Source organism: Eschrichtius robustus, chromosome 7 (genome assembly GCF_028021215.1).
Source record: "Eschrichtius robustus isolate mEscRob2 chromosome 7, mEscRob2.pri, whole genome shotgun sequence".
Classification (NCBI taxonomy): Eukaryota; Metazoa; Chordata; class Mammalia; order Artiodactyla; family Eschrichtiidae; genus Eschrichtius; species Eschrichtius robustus.
The window spans coordinates 7,510,715-7,533,768 of NC_090830.1; the positions used below are offsets into that span (position 1 = coordinate 7,510,715).

A 23,054-nucleotide genomic window follows, 5' to 3' on the forward strand; every position below is an offset into this window, starting at 1 on the left:
ATATCAATGGCCACAACTTAAACCTCCAAGGTATTGAAAGGAGAACTATGGCCCAAACATAAAATGTTCCAAATGAACACTTTGCCGTCCTCATAAAATTCTCCCGAGAAGGGGAAAATATCCATATGCTTTGCAATCAACTGGCTGAAAATATTGCTTGTGCTTTGTCACAACATGCTGTTCTGCTGTAGAGACTTATGAATACTGGCTCATGTCCAGTTTGTATAAGAGATTAACTTTGTCAAAGTCTCTGAAGATAAAGGCTTAGGCCAATTCATGTGACTATGGTCACAATAGCATAGCCAACATGAAAAACATGAAAGGAACAAAGACTGCCTCATTCATGGTGAAAGATATATGTGCATAACTACTGCAAGCTTCAGCAATGCAAGAAAAAATTGGCAGACTTACTTGAATGTGGTCACTAAAACCAATTCCATTTTTTTTTTATGGAACTGGTACTGTGAACGCTGATTAGATAAGGAGAGAAATGCTGCCAGGGCTTGGAGAAAAACATTCTTCGTCAATTGATGGGGAAACAGGGCTAGAGCATAAAATAGCCTTCTTTCTAAGCAGATGACTTTCAGTGAAACAGAATCTCTTGCCTCTTCCCATGATTCATTTCTTTGGCACTTTCCTTTCTCTTGAGGATTTTTCTATAGCAGGATTTTGCCCATTGGGTATCTAGACCATGGAGGGGGGCAATGGAACCAGATTTGGCAGAAGTTGTTTGGGTGGTAACATTCATCTTAGCCTTATGTTTGGAAATAGTTAGCCTGGCCAACTGCCAGACATATTACTTTTGGTCTGTAGGAAAGGCCACTCAGCCACCAGAGGTAAAATTTTTCACAACTGTGGAGAACAGAGGTGTTAGAAAGAAGAATGACAAATCTGTCTTTTTTGGGAGAGGGGGAGGGAAGAAGTCATTGGTATTCTGCTCTGTTGATAAATAGTTAAGGATCACCTATTACATTTCTTGTCAATGATTCATACTTTGCATTCTCAAAAATTAAAAACTAATGTTTAAAGTCAGAAGTTACTAGAGGGAAAAAGCTCATTTCAAATGCATATGTATTAAAACACAGAAAGCAAGATTTTAACTTTTCCCTAAATTCTCAACATTGATGATTGAGAATTATGTCCTTTTGTTGTTTTCTCTTTTCACGTTTATTATAATATTGCACGATTGTAAAGCTCACCTATTATAACTGCAAGTTATATCTGTTTTGTTTTACGTTGTGAAGAGGACAAAGTAAAACAAAAAGGATTTGTATTTGTCATGTATTTCTCATGACAAAAGATAGTTATATGTAAACTCTTAAGAAAACGCCAAATGAAAATAATACCAAAATATTTTAATTCTTTATTTTTACTTTCACATTACTTTCCTTTACCAAGTAAACTCCAAACATGCAAAAACACATTGAGTTTTAATTTGGGAGCCCTATTTGGCACACATATTAATGCAAAGACTGTCTTATCTAATGGAAATAATTTGAGTGCTGTAAAACCTACAATCATGAGTATTTAGTCCTTGGTCTCCTGTATTTTAAGTGGATTTTCCTCTATTCTATCTTATATTTTACTTTCGCAAATTAAATCCCTCAACAGATAACTCAGTTCCCCCTCTAAGCAATAAATACCTGATGTACTGGTATGATGGGTATCATAAAGCTTAAGATATTGTTAATTCTGAAGGAAACTTGTTCAGTATCATTTAGGTTTAGGATTAAAATATCTCTGTAAAAATAATCTTAATTCTAACCGTTAATTTTCACTTGAGAATTTCTATGAAAATAATTTCAAGGGAAGCAGAAAAAAGCAATATTATTCCTTGTTTGGTTAATGTATAAAGTAAAAACATCTGAAAAATCAACCATTAATGGGTGTTCACAAGTGCCATTCACTAAGTATATAATTTTTATTAATTATTTCACTTTACTCTTAGAGGAAGAAAGTATTAATATCCTTATTTTACAGATGGAAAAAATTATACTTAATGATATTAAATAACTTACTTGAAGTAACACAACAAGTGCATGCTGGATCCAGGATGCTAAGTCCCTTTTATATCATATTTTGAGTAACATTAAGCTGATAGTACAATTTCTTCTGTTCAGTGTCTTAGTGACATAGAGAGAGCTATCTTGCCCCCTTTTGGAATTACTCTCTCCATAATTTAACTCCCAGGGTATTTATTACTTTTATGAGCCTTAAAGCAGTCTACTTTTATTATAGATGTTACATGCTTGTCTTAATACTGTTGGAGATTTTAAGTTTATATCAGGACCCATGCCCTTTTTATATGTTAATATCATGGTATTTTATACATAGTAGGTAATCAGTAGTGAGTGAATGCTTGCCAGAAAGTTATTATCTTTTGTAAAACATCATAAAGATTTCCTAACACTTCGTTCTTTATATTAAAGGTGACTTTTTAGATTAGGTAAGCAAATGTTGGATCAGTAACTCACCATATCTTAACCATAATTTTTAAAATTATAGCTTCTTGCTCTTTCTATCACATTAAGATTTCTAAATCTTATCCCTGGTTGTCCTATTCTGTGGACTTTTTTTTTTTTTAAACATCTTTATTGGAGTATAACTGCCTTACAACTGTGTGTTACTTTCTGCTTTATAGCAAAGTGAATCAGCTATACATACACATATATCCCCCTATCTACTCCCTCTTGCGTCTCCCTCCCACACTCCCTATCCCACCCCTCTAGGTGGTCACAAAGCACTGAGCTGATCTCCCTGTGCTATGTGGCTGCTTCCCACTAGCTATCTATCTTACATTTGGTAGTATATATAAGTCCATGCCACACTCTCACTTCGTCCCAGCTTACCCTTCCCCACCCCGGGTCCTCAGGTCCATTCTCTACATCTGCATCTTTATTCACAGTTTCAATTTCAGTGCTTGTGATTGGTCTATTCATATTTTCTATTTCTTCCTGGTTCAGTCTCAGAAAGTTGTGCATTTCTAAGAATTTGTCCATTTCTTCCAGGTTGTCCATTTTATTGGCATATAGTTGCTTGTAGTAATCTCTCATGGTCCTTTGTATTTCTGCAGTGTCAGTTGTTACTTCTCCTTTTTCATTTCTAATTCTATTGATTTGCGTCTTCTCCCTTTTTTTCTTGATAAGTCTGGCAATGGTTTATCAATTTTGTTTATCTTGTCAAAGAACCAGCTTTTAGTTTATTGATCTTTGCTATTGTTTCCTTCATTTCTTTTTCATTTATTTCTGATCTGATCTTTATGATTTCTTTCCTTCTGCTAACTTTGGGGTTTTTTTGTTCTTCTTTCTCTAACTGCTTTAGGTGTAAGGTTAGGTTGTTTATTTGAGATGTTTCTTGTTTCTTAAGGTAGGCTTGTATAGCTATAAACTTCCCTCTTAAAACTGCTTTTGCTGCATCCCATAGGTTTTGGGTCATTGTGTTTTCATTGTCATTTGTTTCTAGGTATTTTTTGATTTCCTCTTTGATTTCTTCAGTGATCTCTTGGTCATTAAGTAGTGTGTTGTTTAGCCTCCATGTGTTTGTATTTCTTACATATTTTTCCTGTAATTGATATCTAGTCTCATAGCATTGTGGTTGGAAAAGATACTTGATACGATTTCAATTTTATTAAATTTACCAAGGCTTGATTTGTGACCCAAGATATGATCTGTTCTGGAGAATGTTCCATGAGCACTTGAGAAGAATGTGTATTCTGTTGTTTTTGGATGGAATGTCCTATAAATATCAATTAAGTCCATCTTGTTTAATGTATCATTTAAAGCTTGTGTTTCCTTATTTATTTTAATTTTGGATGATCTGTCCATTGGTGAAAGTGGGGTGTTAAAGTCACCTGCTATGATGGTGTTACTGTCGATTGCCCCTTTTATGGCTGTTAGTATTTGCCTTATGTATTGAGGTACTCCTATGTTGGGTGCATAAATATTTACAATTGTTATTTCTTCTTCTTGGATTGATCCCTTGATCATTATGTAGTGTCCTTCTTTGTCTCTTGTAATAGTCTTTATTTTAAAGTCTATTTTGTCTGATGTGAGAATTGCTACTCCAGGTTTCTTTTGATTTCCATTTGTATGGAATATCTTTTTCCATCCCCTCACTTTGTGTGTATGTGTCGCTAGGTCTGAAGTGGGTCTCTTGTAGACAGCATATATACGGGTCTTGTTTTTGTATCCATTCAGCCAGTCTATGTCTTTTGGTTGGAGCATTTAATCCTTTTACATTTAAGGTAATTATCAATATATATGTTCCTATTACCATTTTCTTAATTGTTTTGGGTTTATTATTGTAGGTCTTCTCCTTCTCTTGTGTTTCCTGCCTAGAGAAATTCCTTTAGCATTTGTTGTAAAGCTGGTTTGGTGGTGCTGAATTCTCTTAGCTTTTGCTTGTCTGTAAAGCTTTTAATTTCTCTGTTCAATATGAATGAGATACTTGCTGGGAAGAGTAATCTTGGTTGTAGGTTTTTCTCCTTCATCACTTTAAATATGTCCTGCCACTCCATTCTGGCTTGCAGAGTTTCTGCTGAAAGATCAGCTGTTAACCTTATGGGGATTCCCTTATGTGTTATTTGTTGTTTTTCCCTTGCTGCTTTTAATATTTGTTCTTTGTATTTAATTTTTGATAGTTTGATTAATATGTGTCTTGGCCTGTTTCTCCTTGGATTTATCCTGTATGGGACTCTCTGTGCTTCCTGGACTCGATTAACTATTTCCTTTCCCATATTTGGGAAGTTTTCAACTATAATCTCTTCAAATATTTTCTCAGTCCTTTCTCTCTTCTTCTTTTGGGACCCCTGTAATTCGAATGTTGGTGTGTTTAATGTTGTCCCAGAGGTCTCTGAGACTGTCCTCGATTATTTTCATTCTTTTTTCTTTATTCTGCTCTGCAGTAGTTATTTCCACTATTTTATCTTCCAGGTCACTTATCTGTTCTTCTGCCTCAGTTATTCTGCTATTGATCCCTTCTAGAGAATTTGTAATTTCATTTATTGTGTTGTTCATCATTGTTTGTTTGCTCTTTAGTTCTTCTAGGTCCTTGTTAAACGTTTCTTGTATTTTCTCCATTGTATTTCCAAGATTTTGGATCATCTTTACTATCATTATTCTGAATTCTTTTTCAGGTAGACTGCCTATTTCCTCTTCATTTGTTAGGTCTGGTGGGTTTTTGCCTTGGTCCTTCATCTTCTGTGTGTTTCTCTGTCTTCTCATTTTGCTTAACTGACTGTGTTTGGGGTCTCCTTTTCACAGGCTGCAGGCTCGTAGTTTCCGTTGTTTTTGGTGTCTGCCCCCAGTGGGTAAGGTTGGTTCAGTGGGTTGTGTAGGCTTCCTGGTGGAGGGGACTGGTGCCTGTGTTCTGGTGGATGAGGCTGGACCTTGTCTTTCTGGTGGGCAGGTCCACATCTGGTGGTGTGTTTTGGGGTGTCTGTGGGCTTATTATGATTTTAGGCAGCCTCTGTGCTAATGGGTGGGTTTGTGTTCCTGTCTTGCTAGTTGTTTGGCATAGGGTGTCCAGCGCTGTAGCTTGCTGGTCATTAGGTGGAGCGGGTTTTGGCGTTGAGATGGAGATCTCTGGGAGATTTTCACCGTTGATATTACATGGATCTGGGAGGTCTCTTGTGGACTAGTGTCCTGAACTGGGCTCTCCCACCTCAGTGGCACAGCCCTGGCGCCTGGCTGGAGCACCAAGAGCCTGTCTGTCCTCCACATGGCTCAGAATAAAAGGGAGGAAAAAAAGAAAGAAAGAAAGAAGAAGATAAAATAAAATAAAATAAAGTAAAATAAAGTTATTAAAATAAAAAATACTTAAGAAAAAAAATTTTTTAAGTAAAAAAAACAAACAAAAAAACAGACAGACAGCACTCTAGGTCAAATGGTAAAAGCAAAGCTATACAGACAAAATCACACACAGAAGCATACACATACACAGTCACAAAAAGAGAAAAAGCGAAAATAATATATATATCGTTGCTCCCAAAGTCCACCTCCTCAATTTGGGATGATTCGTTGTCTGTTCAGGTATTCCACAGTTGCAGCGTACATCAAGTTGATTGTGGAGATTTAATCCACTGCTCCTGGGGCTGCTGGGAGAGATTTCCCTTTCTCTTCTTTGTTCGCACAGCTCCTGGGGTTCAGCGTTGGATTTGGACCCACCTCTGCGTGTAGGTCGCCTGAGGCCGTCTGTTCTTGGCTCAGACAGGACGGGGTTAAAGGAGCAGCTGCTTTGGGGGCTCTGGCTCACTCAGGCCGGGGGGAGGGAGGGTTACGGATGAGGGGCGAGCCTGCAGCGGCAGAGGCCGGCGTGACGTTGCACCAGCCTGAGGCGCGCCATGCGTTCTCCTGGGGAAGTTGTCCCTGGATCACGGGACCCTGGCAGTGGCGGGCTGCACAGGCTCCCGGGCGGGGAGGTGTGGAGAGTGACCTGTGCTTGCACACAGGCTTCTTGGTGGTGGCAGCAGCAGCCCCAGCGTCTCATGCCCGTCTCTGGGGTCCGCGCTGATCGCCGCGGCTCGCGCCCATCTCTGGAACTCCTTTAAGTGGCGCTCTGAATCCCTTCTCCTTGCACACCGGGAAACAAAGAGGGAAGAAAAAGTCTCTTGCCTCTTCAGCAGCTCCAGACTTTCCCGGACTCCCTCCCGGCTAGCTGTGGCACACTAGTCCCTTCAGGCTGTGTTCACGCCGCCAACCCCAGTCCTCTCCCTGGGATCCAACTGAAACCGGAGCCACAGCTCCCAGCCCCCGCCCGCCCTGGCGGGTGAGCAGACAAGCCTCTCGGGCTGGTGAGTGCTGGTCGGCACCGATCTTCCGTGCGGGAATCTCTCCGCCTTGCCCTCTGCACCCCTGTTGCTGCGCTCTCCTCCGTGGCTCCGAAGCTTCCGCCCTCCGCCACCCATAGTCTCCACCCGCGAAGGGCCTTCCTAGTGCGTGGAAACCTTTCCTCCTTCACAGCTCCCTCCCACTGTTGCAGGTCCCATCTCTATTCTTTTGTCTATGTTTTTTCTTTTTTCTTTTGCCCTACCCAGGTACGTGGGGAGTTTCTTGCCTTTTGGGAGGTCTGAGGTCTTCTGCCAGCGTTCAGTAGGTGCTCTGTAGGAGTTGTTCCACATGTAGATGTATTTCTGATGTATTTGTGGGGAGGAAGGTGATCTCCACGTCTTACTCTTCCGCTGTCTTGAAGCTCCTCCCATTTTTTTAAAAACAAATCATTATTTTATCAAAAGTGTGTAAGAGTTCCATAGGAGAATTTTGGAGAGTTTGTGACAAGTTTATAGAAAATTTAGCACATAAAATAATGAGGAGTATAGAAGAATAAGAATATATAACTAATATAGTGTTAGCATGCATCAAAACAAAAGAACAAATAATCAAATGCAACTCAGTCAATAAAAGATATGCGATTATTTACAGACTTATAAACAGCAAATTTCTAATGCACATAAAAGCCATCAATAGGAATTTAAGAATTTGTAATTAGAGAAATTAAAATACAGCAAGTGTAAGACATAATTTCATACCCATCAAGAGGGTTAAAATGTAAAAGTCTGATAATGCCAAGTGTTATAAAGGATGCTGACCAATGGAAATAGATATATGCTGGTTGTAGGCATATAAGTTTGTCCAAATATTTGGAGGGCAATTAGGCACTATGCATTAAAGTTGAAGCTGTGCATAGTCTTTAACTCAGGAATTAAGTACTGAGGAAATTCTCACATAGTTGCATGTGGATATATGAGCAAAAGCATTTACTACAGTTGTAAAAATATAACAGTACAGATCGTTGGGATATGCCAATACCTAAGATTTTGAAAGTTTGTTAGGTTTTTCATAGTTTACTTGGCAGCTCTGGCTTGTAGTTCTTCCCCACAGATCTAACAGGTAGTTCTACAGGTAAGTGAAACCACATAGTTACTCTGTGAGGCATTTCCAACCATGTAGGTTTACAGAAAAAGCCCCATCGGGATAGACCTCCACTGTTCTAGGGTGTGATAGCTTAGGAGTGAATATGATTTGAACTTAATACATTTTTAGAGGGTGTCAAATTCAGAACCAGGCAGATCCATCTCCTGACCCTAAACATGGTCCTAAAGTAAATTGCTTGAGGAAATTGGATCGCAAAGGTTATAGGCAGCGAATTTTGAAGTGTGTCTGTATTCCATAGGAGATCAAAGAAGCCCAACTGAAAGAATTGTGGACTGACTGACATGACAGCTGTGGATTGAGCAAAACTTCTTTTTGAAAGGGCTATCTTATCTTGAAAATTATGACTTTGGAGGAACTAAGGTGATTGACAGTGGAAAGAATCAGAACATGTGAAATACCTTAAAAATTTATTGACAAATAATTTTGCCTATGTTACACATAATAAAAAAAACTTTACACTTTGGAAAAAAATATAATGCATTTTTCTGGATACATACAAATTAGTTGAAAGTATAAAAACAGATTTGTCATGATAAACACTAAATTCAGGATCAAGGTTAATTGGGAAGAGAGGGAAGGAAATGAAATTGTGTCACTAAATCCATGAATGCTGCTTTGAAGCAAAAGTAGCCTTGTATTGTTTTGTTTTAAACTGGGTAGCTACATGACTGTTTATGATATTATTCTCTATACTTCTAGGTATGGTAGAATTCTTTCTCAGTTTTTAAAAATGGGTAAGTAGATGATGAAGAAATTGATATTTGCATCAAACCAATCTGAAAACTATGGAGATGGAAGGAAAGAGTGGGGTGAGATTGAAATAGATTGAAGGGGAAGCATGAACTCATGAAATATCACCCAGATCAGTGAGAAGGCAGGTGGATGTTTCAGACTAACAGGAAGAACACAATGTGGGAATCAACAAGAAATGGCTCCCAGGTCTCAAGTGTTAGAGTGAGACTTAGGAAGATGCAAACTGGTTTCTTCCCAACAATGCCTGTGGTGAGTGGAAAATCAGGGACCTAAGTTCTTCCCCTGGCTTTGCCCTTCTGTAAGGGAGGTTAGTATGAAAGTCGGTGTCTGCTGGGCCACACTTTCCTCATCTGTAAAAGAGTAGGAGAATTAGGTACATTAGTCCTGTCACATTTTCATGAAGAGATTTGTGGCTTCTACCTCTAGATTGCATAGGATTACTCTTGGTTTCTAACTGTAATGTTTTATTCTCAAAATTAGAATAGCAAAATAAAATATCTCCCCTGCACCTAAACTACTACGGCATTTTGCCTTTCATGTATCTTGGATCAGCATCTTTAGACTTGTTCTTTTAAAATGTTCTGGTCTCTATTCATTTTCAAACATTTCCTTTAATTCTTAATTTTTTCACACTAAACAAAATCTATTTCCCTACCCTTTTGCTAAATGTTTTTTCTAGTGCATATCATTCATTAACAAGAGAACAATTTCCAGGGTTGTCTTGGAAACAAATGTAAGAAATGGAGTCAAAATATGGTGCTACTAGTTATCACAGCTGAAATTGACTTAAATTCCCTAATTAATAAGTAAAAGAAAATCCATATGCACTGGTTATATTTATATCATGTATTTCCCATTTCAAAGATAAAATAAGAATCAGGAAAATAAATGCCCTAATAATTTATTTGATTCAAAAGAAAAATCATTTAAACACCAAATAACTTCAACAGCAGCAAAAGCAATATCTTTTACAACAGAAGTGTTGTTCAGGACTAGACCATTTGACTTGGGAGAAACAACTTGGGTAATGTGACAGAGAATCTTGACAGAATTTGTCCCAGTCAGAGTTTCATTTTAATAACTGTTTTAAGTTAAATATCTACCAAATCAAGTGTAGTTGATTCCAGTAGTGCCCCTTTACTGTGTATATATATAGTATAAATAAAAGTATTTAAATATATACATATATATTTAATTTAGCTGTGTTAAATGGCAGTATATGTATCTATCAAGCTTTTCTTAGAGTTTCGCTTGGTATTTTCACATCTCCAGTGTTGTGCACTTTGGAAATTGAGAGCAAAGAAGTAAAAAATGAGGAAGTAGGAACTAATTGGGCACCTTCTTTGAAAGGATGAATGAAGTCTTTGAATAGAGGCTAAACCCCAGTGAAATAAGTGAAAATAAGCAAAAAGTACAAAACTCTATATGAACACATTATTTTTACATTCCTTTGTTTTGGTGATTATGAGGAAAAGATACGAGTTTAATACATATTCCAGTCCTTCAGATTGTATCATCCCAGTGCAACCACTTCCGTCTTCCTCCTCTGTCTCTTTAAATATCTGTCCATTAGAAACAGTAAGCACCTCCCTGTAAAAACCGTGAATCATTAGGTAAATGAAATAAAGAGAAGCAGAAGTGTAAGTTGGATGCAGAATGAGCAAAGCAGTGAATTGCTAAACAAAGAAAAACAGAAATATTCTCTAGTGCTGAATATCAGATCAACTCAGCCTCCAGGAATACTGACCCTTAAGCAACTCTTAGTAGAAACTCAGAAAGACAGTGTGGTCATCCAGAACACTCAGATGACTTCTAGAGTTGTTGGCCTGTTAGGTGGCCTAATACCAGTCTTGGTTATATTCTAGGAGGTCTGATCTTGTAGATGAAACAAAGGACCAGGAACCTCTGGGCAGTGACAACCCTTACCAAGGATTGTATCGCATCGACCAAAAAGTTCATTAGGGTTTTTCCGTTAACGTCTTACGGAAAATCCAGAGCGAACTTACTGGCCAGGCCACTGACAATTGTCATTTGCTTCAGAACAGAACCCACCTACAGCCTGGTAATACAAAGGGAATATTAAAAAAGAATATCAGAGAATCAGCTAAATTATCTACAGCTGCACTGTCCAGTACAGTAGCCACTAGCTACTGGTGAATTTGAATGTTTTAAAACTTAAATAAAATTAAAGATGCAGTTCCTCAGTAGCACTCTCCACATTTAAGTACTCAGTGGCTGACGTACTGGACAGCACAGATACAGGACATTTCCATCATCGGGGCAGTGCCAAGCCAGAATATTGTGGTCCATGAGTCAGCAGCATTGGCATCACCCAGTGGTTTTTATTTATTTTTTTAATTTTTATTTTATTTTATTTTTAAAATAAATGTATTTATTTATTTATTTTTGGCTGTGTTGGGTCTTCATTGCTGTGTGCAGGCTTTCTCTAGTTGAGGTGAGCGGGTGCTACTCTTTGTTGCGGTGCACGGGCTTCTCATAGTGGTGACTTCTCTTGTTGTGGAGCATGGGCTCTAGGCACTTGGACTTCAGTAGTTGTGGTTCACGGGCTCTAGAGCGCAGGCTCAGTAGTTGTGGCGGCACATGGGCTTAGTTGCTCTGAGGCATGTGGGATCTTCCTGAACCAGGGATTGAACCCGTGTCCCCTGCACTGGCAGGTGGATTCTTAACTACTGTGCCACCAGGGAAGTCCCCTAGAGGTTTTTAGAAATGCAGAAACTTGGGCCCTAGTACATCTTTATGTGATATGTGTGTACATTACAGTATTAAAGAGTAATGGTCTAAAGCTCATTCCAGGCCTCCAGTCATTAAAAGATAAGTGGTGGGCTTCCCTGGTGGCGCAGTGGTTGAGAATCTGCCTGCTAATGCAGGGGACACGGGTTCGCGCCCTGGTCTGGGAAGATCCCACATGCCGCGCGGAGCAACTAGACCCGTGAGCCACAACTATTGAGCCTGCGCGTCTGGAGCCTGTGCTCCGCAACAAGAGAGGCCACGATAGTGAGAGGCCCGCGCACCGCGATGAAGAGTGGCCCCCGCTTGCCGCAACTAGAGAAAGCCCTAGCACAGAAACGACGACCCAACATAGCAATCAAGCAATCAATCAATCAGTAAATTAAAAAACTTTAAAAAAAAAAAAAAAACTAAAAAAAAAAAAGATAAGTGGAATACAAGTCAGAAAGCTGAGACAGAATAGCTCAGTAGATTGTACAGGAACTATCTATGTACAAGAACTATCTGGGTTCATCCAAGTAACCTTGGATGCATAACCTCTTTTTGTGAAGCTGAGATGACTAATATTCTGTCTATTTTGGTCAAGACTGGGTAGGTAACAAATATACTAGCAAACAAATAACAATAACAGATAACAAAGCCCAATAGTACTTACTATTTGCTTGACACTCTTTGCTGGGCAAGTTAGGCGTTTTCTAAATTATTCCACATAAGTGACCTTTAAACAATTTTACTGATGATATAATTTAGCCTCAACAAGTATAAAAATCATGCCCATGATCACACAGCTAAGAAATGGCAGAGCCAAATTTGAAGAAAAGAAAAAAAAAGGTTTTTTCCCTTAGTCAACAGAAAATTAAGAAATATGTGCTGTTATTTTTGTTTCAAGGCTTAGAATTTTTAACCATAATTACTACTGTGGCAGAAATTAAATAAACCTTATTTGAGATTCAACTAAGAGAATATGACTAAGGAAGATTTTCTGTCCAGGCTCAGCAGTGGTGAAAAGAAATATTTATAATTTCCTTAAAAGCTTTTAGTCTTTTGGAGAGGCTCTAATCTGCATTAACAGAGGTTGTACCCTTGACGTGACATTCAGTTTTATCCTCTGTGCATTTAGAAACCTGAACTTCAGTTTCTCTCTGCCTCACTTAATGGAGGGCCACTCTTCTGCATGCATTATTAACTTTAACTCCTACTGTTGTCTCCCCAGAATCAGACAGCACTATGATCTCCCATTAGGTATGAGAGCAAACTGCAAAGTTCTTAGTAATGCAGGCAAAATTGAATTATTTTACTGGGGAGCATAGAATTCGGTAGTGCAACCAAGCAACCATATCAAGACAGTAGTTAAGAAAATGTGTTTTGAACAATTTTTATACTGACTACCACAAGCAGCTACTTGTTCACTTGGTTTATTGATAAAGGCTACCCTTACACAAGTTAAAGTAATGAATTCTTTAAATCATAATCAGAATTGCAAAAGCAGCAGTCAAAGCTGGTCTTTTACAAGTGAATTTTTCATTTTTAAGCAGATAATGCAAGCAACTGTTTTCTCAGTGGAGATTTTAAGAAACTTAGAAGCCTATAGAGTAAAAAGAAAATTTAGTGAAGATTAGCCAAGAAATTCCCATCAAATATAGAATAGTTCCTATTTATAGTTCTTTGATATCAACTATTTATTATTTAATTACCAATTTTCCCTATCTTACATTTTTGAACACATATTTCATATATTCTAAGTTGGCTTATGTATTTAAACATATTGCAAGTATCTATTTAATCTCTAAATATAAATATATGATTTTTTAACAACAAAATGATTTGATAAGAGATGGTAGCACACAGTACATTCACATTGTGTGGTGGAAACTAAATTTCAGAAACTATCATTTGTCCACTTAAGTCAATCAGGTTTGGTGATGAGTTTGGAGAAGTGATTGGGAGAATCAAGTATCTTTAGCCTAACTAATAGAAGTTTAAATAATTAATGGACTTTCATGTGAAGAAATTTTGTGTAGCATCATAATGCAGATCTAGGGTCAGCAAATGATTAAGCAATGGTGGAGACAAATTCTAAAGCAATAATTTCTAACAATACACTTTAAAAAAATTAATCTAAAAATAATAAAAAGAAATAAAAACATTGGGTTGTAGGTCACAGGCTAATCTCTTGGGTGAGCTCATTTCATTCCATCCTCAGGGAGAAGAGTTGTAGGTGGATCAAAGAAAATTTGAAGTTCTGAGAGACTTCAAATCAGTGTGCCAATGGGTGGGGCTTTAGGGGCCATATCAGTGGAGGTCTGAGTGTTCTTTCTTCTTGTAGTTTTTGTTCCTTTTCTCTCCTGCTACAGTGCTGATAAGGTAGCCTGATGATTACTTCTGCCTGTAGGTGTTCTTACATTTGGAAGGTAAACCAATTGTCATAATATAGAAGCCCAGTGCATTGGAAATTAGTTTAGGCAAGCTTTGCTCCAGGTGTAAAGAAAAAGATGTCCATAGCCATCATGGCTTTCAAGGGAACTGGCATGGAGGACATTCCCCTTAGCTAACATCTTTTTTGGGCCCGCAGATGAAGGCAAAGAATAACCATCCGATTTTTTTTTTCATATTGTCTGGCAATATGAAATGTTGACAGGATAGCTTGTCAATATTCAAAAAGTGATAAAGAATTAAATTTTTTTTTCCTTTTATATTAGTTCCTTACAAAATCTGAGTCAACTTCTTTTGAAGGCACAATGTCGATATTCAACAAATATCAAAAATAAATTTTATTAACAAATGCTGGAGAGGGTGTGGAGAAAAGGGAACGTTCCTACACTGTCGGTAGGAATATAAGTTGGTGCAGCCACTATGGAAAACAGTATGGCGGTTCCTCAAAAAGCTAAAAATAGAGTTGCCATATGATCCAGCAATCCTGCTCCTGGGTATATATCTGGACAAAATTATAATTCAAAAAGATATATGCACCCCTATGTTCATAGCAGCACTATTAACAATAGCCAAGACATGGAAACAACCTAAATGTCCATTGACAGATGAATAGATAAAGAAGATGTGATACATATATACAGTGGAATACTACTCAGCCATAAAAAGAAGGAAACAATGACATTTGCAGCAACATGGATGGACCTAGAGATTATCATACTAAGTGAAGTAAGTCAGAAAGAGAAAGACAAATACCATGTGATATCACTTATATGTGGAATCTAAAATATGACACAAACGAACCTATCTACAAAACAGAAATGAACTCACAGACATAGAGAACAGACTTGTGGTTGCCAAGGGAGGAGGGGTATGCGGGAGGGATGAAGTGGGAGTTTGGGGTTAGCAGATGCAAACTATTATATATAGAATGGATAACAATAAGATCCTACTGTCTAGCACAGGGAACTATATTCAATATCCTGTGATAAACCATAATGGAAAAGAATATTAAAAAAAGAATGTATATATGTATAACTGAATCACTGTGCTGTACAGCAGAAATTAACATAACATTGTAAGTCCATATACTTCAATTAAAAAATTAAAAAATTAAAAAATTAAATTTATAACTTAACCTTAGACAATATATTTAGCAGCTCAGGACAAAGTATTATGAATGTTATTCCTCATTTCATTGTTTCACATACATATGGCAGTTGCAAACATAAAGTTGTTATCATACTGTGTGTTCTACCCATTAATAAATGATATTACCATTTCAATATATTTGCCTTAGCAAAATGTAGAAATTTACATGAATTTGCTTCTAAAATAAACACCTGAAATTACTAATTGTTGATTAGAGTCTCTGAAGAGTTGATTAATTCATTTATTAAATCAACCTATGATTCATTAAGCCAAAGTTTTGACAGAGAATTAAATAAAGAAACTGTGTTAAACATTTTTTTTAAACATTGCAACCATTTTCTCAGTTGTCTTTCATCTGTATGTCTGTCAAATTTACTTAGGACATAGTTGAGTTGGTGATACTTTGATATGCAAAGAAGTTCCTTGTTTTAACAGCAAACCATCCACTAGAACACATCTAAATTCTCATTATATAATTTGACAGTGAAAAAAAAGAAGGCAATAGAGTGACAGGTGTGAGAAAATAAAAGACATTTACAATAATGTAGAACAATAATAGGACTTATTATTGGGTGCTTACTATGCACCAGGTATGCAACACATTTCACATGTGATGACATATTTAATTCTCATAACAACTAAAGGAACAAACTACCATTAGCATCACCATTTTCAGATGAGACCAAAGTCACATCTCTAGTATATGGCAGTGCTGGACTCAAACTCAAGTGTCTCAACACCAAAGTCCATACTCTCAAAAGAAACCTACTGTTTCTTTTGTAATCAGTAATGTGGTTAATGGTATCATTAACAAATAGGGACACTTTCAAGATGGGCAAATAAATGGGACAAAAATCTGTGTAAATATAACCTTAATGTTGCAGAAAGTATTACAAGCTACCTGCTGAATGTATTAATAAATGTTAGAGATTCATGTTTTTGGAAAAGGTTATTTGGATTTCCACTTCCAATTAGGATGTAGGAGTACATAAACGAACTTCACTCCTATGGTAGCAGCAAGACAAAAATATTATTATGCTAAAATGTATAATTTTTATAAAACAATTGACGAGAACTGGACATTAAGATGCCTTAATGAATTAAATTCCAGAGAGAGAGAGAGAGAGAGAGATGAGCCCTTTATAGGTTATCAAAGTGCCACTTCTACACCTGAGGTCAAGCACCTACTGTGGGAATAGGTAAATGGGAAAGTAAGCCCATCCGCATAGACAGAGAGCCTTGTAGAGACAATGTAAAATCAGCCAGTTACTAATAGAAGATAGAAAATCAGTAATAAAAAATTTAAATATCTTGGCCTGGCAATCTTCTCACTTCCCTTTGCAGAATATTGTTGAGTAAAGGCAGTGGAGGTGAGAGGGAAAAGCAGTCTTTCAGCAGACTTGTGCAGCTACACGATGCTTAATATTCCAGGGATCAGCTAGAGAAGAAACCAAAAATGAACCAAAACTACCTAAAATTGCAATCTGAACCACTTCCAGCTCAAACTCTGACAAGATCAAAGAGATTAGCTGAAGAATAAAAAGAGGGCCTTAATCCAATTTGAAACCACCACTGAATGCAATCAATTTATGGTAACAGGCCATACAAACTCAACTGAACTCTTCATGGAATCTGAAAAATCATTCCTTTTTACTAGTTGTCCCCTGAGAAAGGAATATTACTGAAACTCCCTAGGAAAAATAATAACACAACAGCAACAAAATATTTTATAGTTTAATCTCTATTTAATGTACATGCCCAGCATTAAATCTTTTTAAAAAAATAAGCAGGGCTTCCCTGGTGGCGCAGTGGTTGAGAATCTGCCTGCCAATGCAGGGGACATGGGTTCGAGCCCTGGTCTGGGAGGATCCCACATGCCGCGGAGCACCTGGGCCCGTGAGCCAGAGTTACTGAGCCTGCACGTCTGGAGCCTGTGCTCTGCAACAGGAGAGGCCGCGATAGTGAGAGGCCCGCGCACCACGATGAAGAGTGGCCCCCGCTTGCCACAACTAGAGAAAGCCCTCGCATGGAAACGAAGACCCAACACAGCCATAAATAAATAAATAAATAAAATTTTAAAAATAAGCAAAGAAGCAGGGAATTTTACCATAATTAAGAGAAAAGATAGTCAATAGAGGAAGAGCAACAGATGACCCAGATAGTGTAATGAGTAGGAAAAGTTTGAAAGGACTATAACTATGTTAAGAATCACAAAAACAAAAAACGAAAACAGAAAACAAAACAAAAAAATAGTTTGGGACAAGAAATGGAAAATTATGGTATGGAAAAGGAATATATGTAGTATATGAAAGAAAACTTCTAAAACAAATATATGATATTTTAAATGTAAAATTATTTAAAATAAATTTAAAGCAGTATAAATCAATTACCCACTCCTATCCTTTGTGCTAATTTTGGATACAGTTCAGACACAGCAGAAGAAAGTGTTAGTTATCCTTATACAGATTAATAGAAATTATCCAAATCGAAGCACAGAAACAAAAATAAAACAATGAATAGACAACCAGTGACCTGTAGAAAAACATCCAATTTCTAACCTATTTATAATTGGAGTCAAGAGAAGAGAAGAGAAAGAATATGCTAGAAAAAATTTTTTTATGAAAAAATAGCTTAAAAGGTCCATATTCATTGTAAAAATTCAATGTACATTTCCAAGAAACAAAGAAAATCTAAGCTCAATAAATACAAAAATAACCACCTTTAGACACATCAAAGCCAAACTACTGAAAACCTAAGATAATTTTAAAATGTTGAATGCAGACAGAAAAAACGACACTGTACTGAAGGAAAAACAGTAAGAATGATAATTGACTTCTCATCAGACATAATAGAAGCCAGTAGACAACAAAATGAGACTTTTAGTGTGCAAAGAGAAAAAAAGCCAAGCCTTCATTCAATATTCAACACAAATATTCTTTAAAAATAAAGGCAAAATTAAGACATATTTAGATAATCAAAAGCTGAGAGAATTCATTGGCTCAAAAACCACCCTAAAAAATCCTAAAGGAAGGTCTTCAGATCAACAAAGGAATCCAAAAGTATCTTTTAAAAAAAATACTGGAAAGGCCAGGAAACATAAGGTCAATTTACAAAATTTAATTACATTTCTACATAATAAGAAAAAATAATTGGAAAATGACAATTCTTTTAAGTATAATACAGTATCAAAAATATAAAACCCTTAGGAGTAAGTTTATTGAAAAATATGCAAGAACTTTACAATGAAATATAAAACACATTTTGAGAGATATTAAAGATGACTTAAATGATAAAAGTTATGGCACATTCAAAAAGTGGAATCAATATTGGTAAGACGTTAAATCTCAAATTAAACTAGTGATTCAATGCTCTCTAGATCAAAATATCAGCATTTTTTGGTAAAATTGACAAGATGTTTCTGAAATGTACATGGAATTCAAAAGGATCTGGCATAGCCAAAACAATCTAGAAAAACAATTTCAGAGGGCTTTCACTACTTGATTTCAAGGTAACATACTGTATCATAAGGTACAATTACTTCCTATTAGTAAAGCTTCCAATAAAGCTACATTAATTTCAACAACATGGTATTGACAGAAAGGCAAATAGATCTACAGAATAGAACAGAATAGGGAGTCATAGGAGCCAATGCAATTCAGTGGAGAAACAGTCTTTACAATAAATGGTGTTGAAACAAGTGGAACAATGAACCTTGACCCTACTTCACACTACTAAAAAAGTTAATTCCTAATGGATCATAGACCTGAACAAAAAAATTAAACCATAAAGCTACGAAAAGCATACACAGGAAAATATTTTATCAAACTTGGGGTAGACAAATATTTCTTAGACTTGTCATAAGAAGTCCCAACTACAAAAGAAAGAAACAATAAATTGAAATACTGTTTGTCAAAAGACACCAGTCAAGAAAAGGAAAGGAAAAGCCACAGACTGGGAGAAAATATAATACATACGTCTAACAAAAGGCTTATATCTAAATTACACAAAGAACTCCTACAACTCAATAATACAGAGCAAATGATCCGAATAAAACTGGCAGAACACAACAGAAGATACCTGGATGGCTAATAAGTACATGAGAAGATGCTCAATATCATTACTCATCAGGGAAACTCAAATTACACAATGACTTGCTTCACATCCACTAAAATGAAAACAATAAAAAGCCAGACAATACCCACTATTGTTACGGAGATGAAGCTACAGGAACTCTCAACATATTTCTGGAGGGAGTGTAAAATAGTGCAACCACTTTCGAAAAACTCATAGGCAATTTTATTTAATATATATCATGTCCTCGAAGTTCCTCTTCTAGTATAATAAACACAAGGGATACGAAAGCATGTGATGACAAAAAAGACAAATACAAAAAGGTTCATAGCAGGAAATATCAGGCAGTATAAGAATGGATAATCAACTAAGGAGGATATTCTATTTGGCAATAAAAAGAACAAACTATATACACAGAACATGGGTGGATCTTAAACACATTATGTTGACTAAAACAATGCAGAAATTAAAAATATATACTGCACGACTCTGTTTACATCAAATTCTATAAAAAGCAATATTTAACTATGCTGACAGAAATCAAAGTAGTTTTTGCTCCAGGAGAGATTTGAGCATTGAATGGAAAGAGGCACAAAGTTGATTTCTGGGGTGGTAGGACTATTTTGTTTCTTGATAAGGGTTTTAGTTACATATGTGTATACATTTGCCAAAATTCATCAGACTGTATTGTTAAGATCAGCTACCTGGATGAAGGAAAAAATGATAGACATATAGGTCCCCAAAAACAAGAGTGCTTCCTTAAAAAATGTCCAGAACTAGTCAAACCTTATTGTTTATTATGTGCATCCCCAGTCCACTTGTTTAAAACTAATTTGGAAAAACAATAAAGAGTAGATTAACAAATTATGGGAAGCCAGTATTTTTAAAGTAGAAATAGAAAGGTTTTCTTGTATTTTGCCTTACAGCAAAATCACCCAAACTATGCATTTGAGATCATCAGGCTTTCCCTGAAGGGCCAGGGTCCATTAGAGCTCTTGATTAGTGGAAATTTTATTTTTTGAGGCACTCAGTGTCAACATCATTCAATCTCTGATCCCAATTTGGGCTGGTATTGGTATTCTGCCTATTTGTCTTTGACCAATAGGACCCATCCCCTATCTTGCACCCTCAGTTTCTAAGCATTTACCCAATTTCTAAGTGACTACATTGATCTTCCCTACCTGGTGCTCAAGTTTCATCAAGACTGAAATTCTCTCCACAGTTCATGCAACAACTGTTTATTTTGAGTTTACCATGTGCCAGACACTAAATGATAAGCACAGGATGTATTTCAGAGATTGCCTGGAAAAAACAGCAGTATCACCATTTTCTACTTTTTGGAGGGAATTAGAATTGTGCTTTTGAATGGAGTGAGTGGATGTATATTTGAGTAATTCATCACACTTCCTAGGCATATAAAAAATGCAATGACTCCTAATGGAGAGAAAATTGTAAAATCAAAAGTTAAGCTTAAAAAAATCTAGGAAAGAGTGGATATATGTATAAGTATAACTGATTCACTTTGCTGTACAGCAGAAACTAACAGAACATTGTAAATCAACTATACTCCAATAAAAATTTTGAAAAAGTTAACCTTTATTTAAATATGTATAGAATGAAACGTTGTTATGATTGTCAATTTGGTATTCACAAGAACTTAATTTTGTCAGGAATTTGTAGTTTAAATTTTTACACTACAAGGGACTTCCCTGGTGGCACAGTGGTGAAGAAGCCACCTGCCAATGCAGGGGACACGGGTTCGAGCCCTGGTCTGGGAAGATCCCACATGCCACAGAGCAACTAAGCCTGTGCACCACAACTGCTGAGCCCACATGCTGCAACTATTGAAGACCACGCGCCCAGAGCCCGTGCTCCACAACAAGAGAAGCCACCGCAAAGAGAAGCCCACACACCGCAACGAAGAGTAGGCCCTGATCGCTGCAAATAGAGAAAGACCACAAGCAGCAACAAAGACCCAACACAACCAAAAATAAATAAATTAATTAATTAATTTAAAATAAAAAATGTTTACACTACAAAAGTTAACAGGTTTATACTATAATTACAGACACGTTGCCAGTTGTATATTAAAGGTGTTCATTTAGACATAGTTTTGAAATCATAATCGTAAATATCTTTTTAAAAGTTCATGGAAACTATTTTAATATGGAATCCAGGTGTATTTTTTTTTTTTTTTAGAGGCTTAAAAATGCCACCATTTTAAGGTGTATTTTAACATGTATGATGTATGAGTTGGGGTAGACTACGCTGGAGTAACAAAGAGACCCAGAAATAGAACAGGGCAACAAAATAGAAGTGTTTAATTCTCACACATTTAACAGACTATGGTGGGTCCGTGTCAGTGCAAGGTGGTGCTGGGAGGAGTCTAAATTCTACTTTATTTCATAGAGCAGAGTGGGAAAAATAAGCTAGGTCATGTCCATGAGTATTCTTTATGGCATGCATTACTTTGACCCACTTTCCACTGACTAGAGCTCAGTCATATGGCCATGTACAGGTGGGGACTTGGAGACTAGCTAGAAGAATAGAAAATAGAGTATGGTGGACCGCTTATCAGTCTCTTGGTCAAGGATGCCTTAGAGATAAAGAAGTGCATAAGATTCACCTACTGTTTGTTACCACTACTTTTTAAATCATGCATTTGCTTATTACCTATTGCCTAAGGGTTAGAAGTTTTCAAAACTTGTCAGAATTGGTTCTGGTAGAATTTTACTTTAACTGAATGACTACAATGACTGCTTGTTTTACAGCATAGATATTTTTTCTAACTCTTCCTTATAACAAAAGTATGTCATTGTTTTTGTTTTCCTTATTGAAAAGCAGGAAACTTAATTTCTTCAAAATAGTTCTTTTGTATTATCACTAAGTGAAAACAATTTAAATGTCCTCATAACAATGAACTGAATATATCAACTTAAATTCATATGGGTATGAAATATGACTACATTTTATACTTGCATTTTCTCTTTAGACTCTAGCATGGGACCCTATACCCATAGCAACTGTTCTTACGTGTTTGTTAAACAAGTTAGAGTTGCTTTGCCTAATAAAAAGCAAGCTGTGTGGTGTATTCCAGGATTTTATGCAGTAAAATTGCTTTGAAAGATTTGTGGGCCATCTTAAAGAATGATCAAATATTACTTTTCCTACATAGTTCCTTTATTTCTTGTTTTCTGTAATGTGAAAGTCACCATACTTGGTACTATGAGGATTACAGGTATTTTCAAGATGCTTGTCCTAGATCTCAAGATGTTCACCCTGGAAACAAGGAAGAGTAGGGTGATTGTGACAGTGAACGAGTATTTGATCAAGCTAATTAGAAATTGGACAATTGCAAAGAATATTTTTAAAGAAGACTATAAACTACCTACCTTTGTTTTTTAGTCATTTGTTTCTCTGGAGGTCCCAAAATAAAACCAGTCAGCTTGTGAATATCTCCTTTAGATCCTTGACTTCAAATATCATAATATGCTGTTTCAATCATACTTTTAAAATGTATTTCCCCAACTGTTCTCTTGGTTATAGTATTTTAATGGTTAAACTTACAAACCCATTCACCTCAATTATTCCATTAACTTTAAACCTATAAGGGCTAGTATATCTAACAAAGTTATCACAGGAGGCTCTATTAATGGAGCAGTCGTTCATAGGAATGCTTTTGAAATTATTTCTCATTTCTTAAAGTGCTCATTGACTTCAGTTAGGGAGGAAGAAAATCAACTCACACGAGTGGCCCTCATTCAATTTATCCTTAGTAGTATTCCATTAGCAGTAAGATGTGTGTGTGTGTGTGTGTGTGTGTGTGTGTATGTGTGTATTTCTTCTCAATAGCTTAGTCACTTCATGGATCCCCTTAGAAGCCTACTTATGATCTGTTTGTTGACTCTAGGTAGTATTAATTGATACAGTTATCCCTAGTCTAACCATAGATGCAACTAAAACTCATCA

At 36.6% G+C, this 23,054-nt stretch overlaps 1 non-coding gene across 1 annotated transcript; it reads right to left on the minus strand.

The window, feature by feature from the left end:
- Positions 1-7,851: 7,851 nt before the first annotated feature.
- On the minus strand, positions 7,852-7,982 carry LOC137767936 (small nucleolar RNA SNORA18). The gene has a single exon (XR_011074623.1). It is a non-coding gene; the product is annotated as a small nucleolar RNA SNORA18 (small nucleolar RNA).
- Between the last annotated feature and the right edge of the window lie 15,072 nt (positions 7,983-23,054).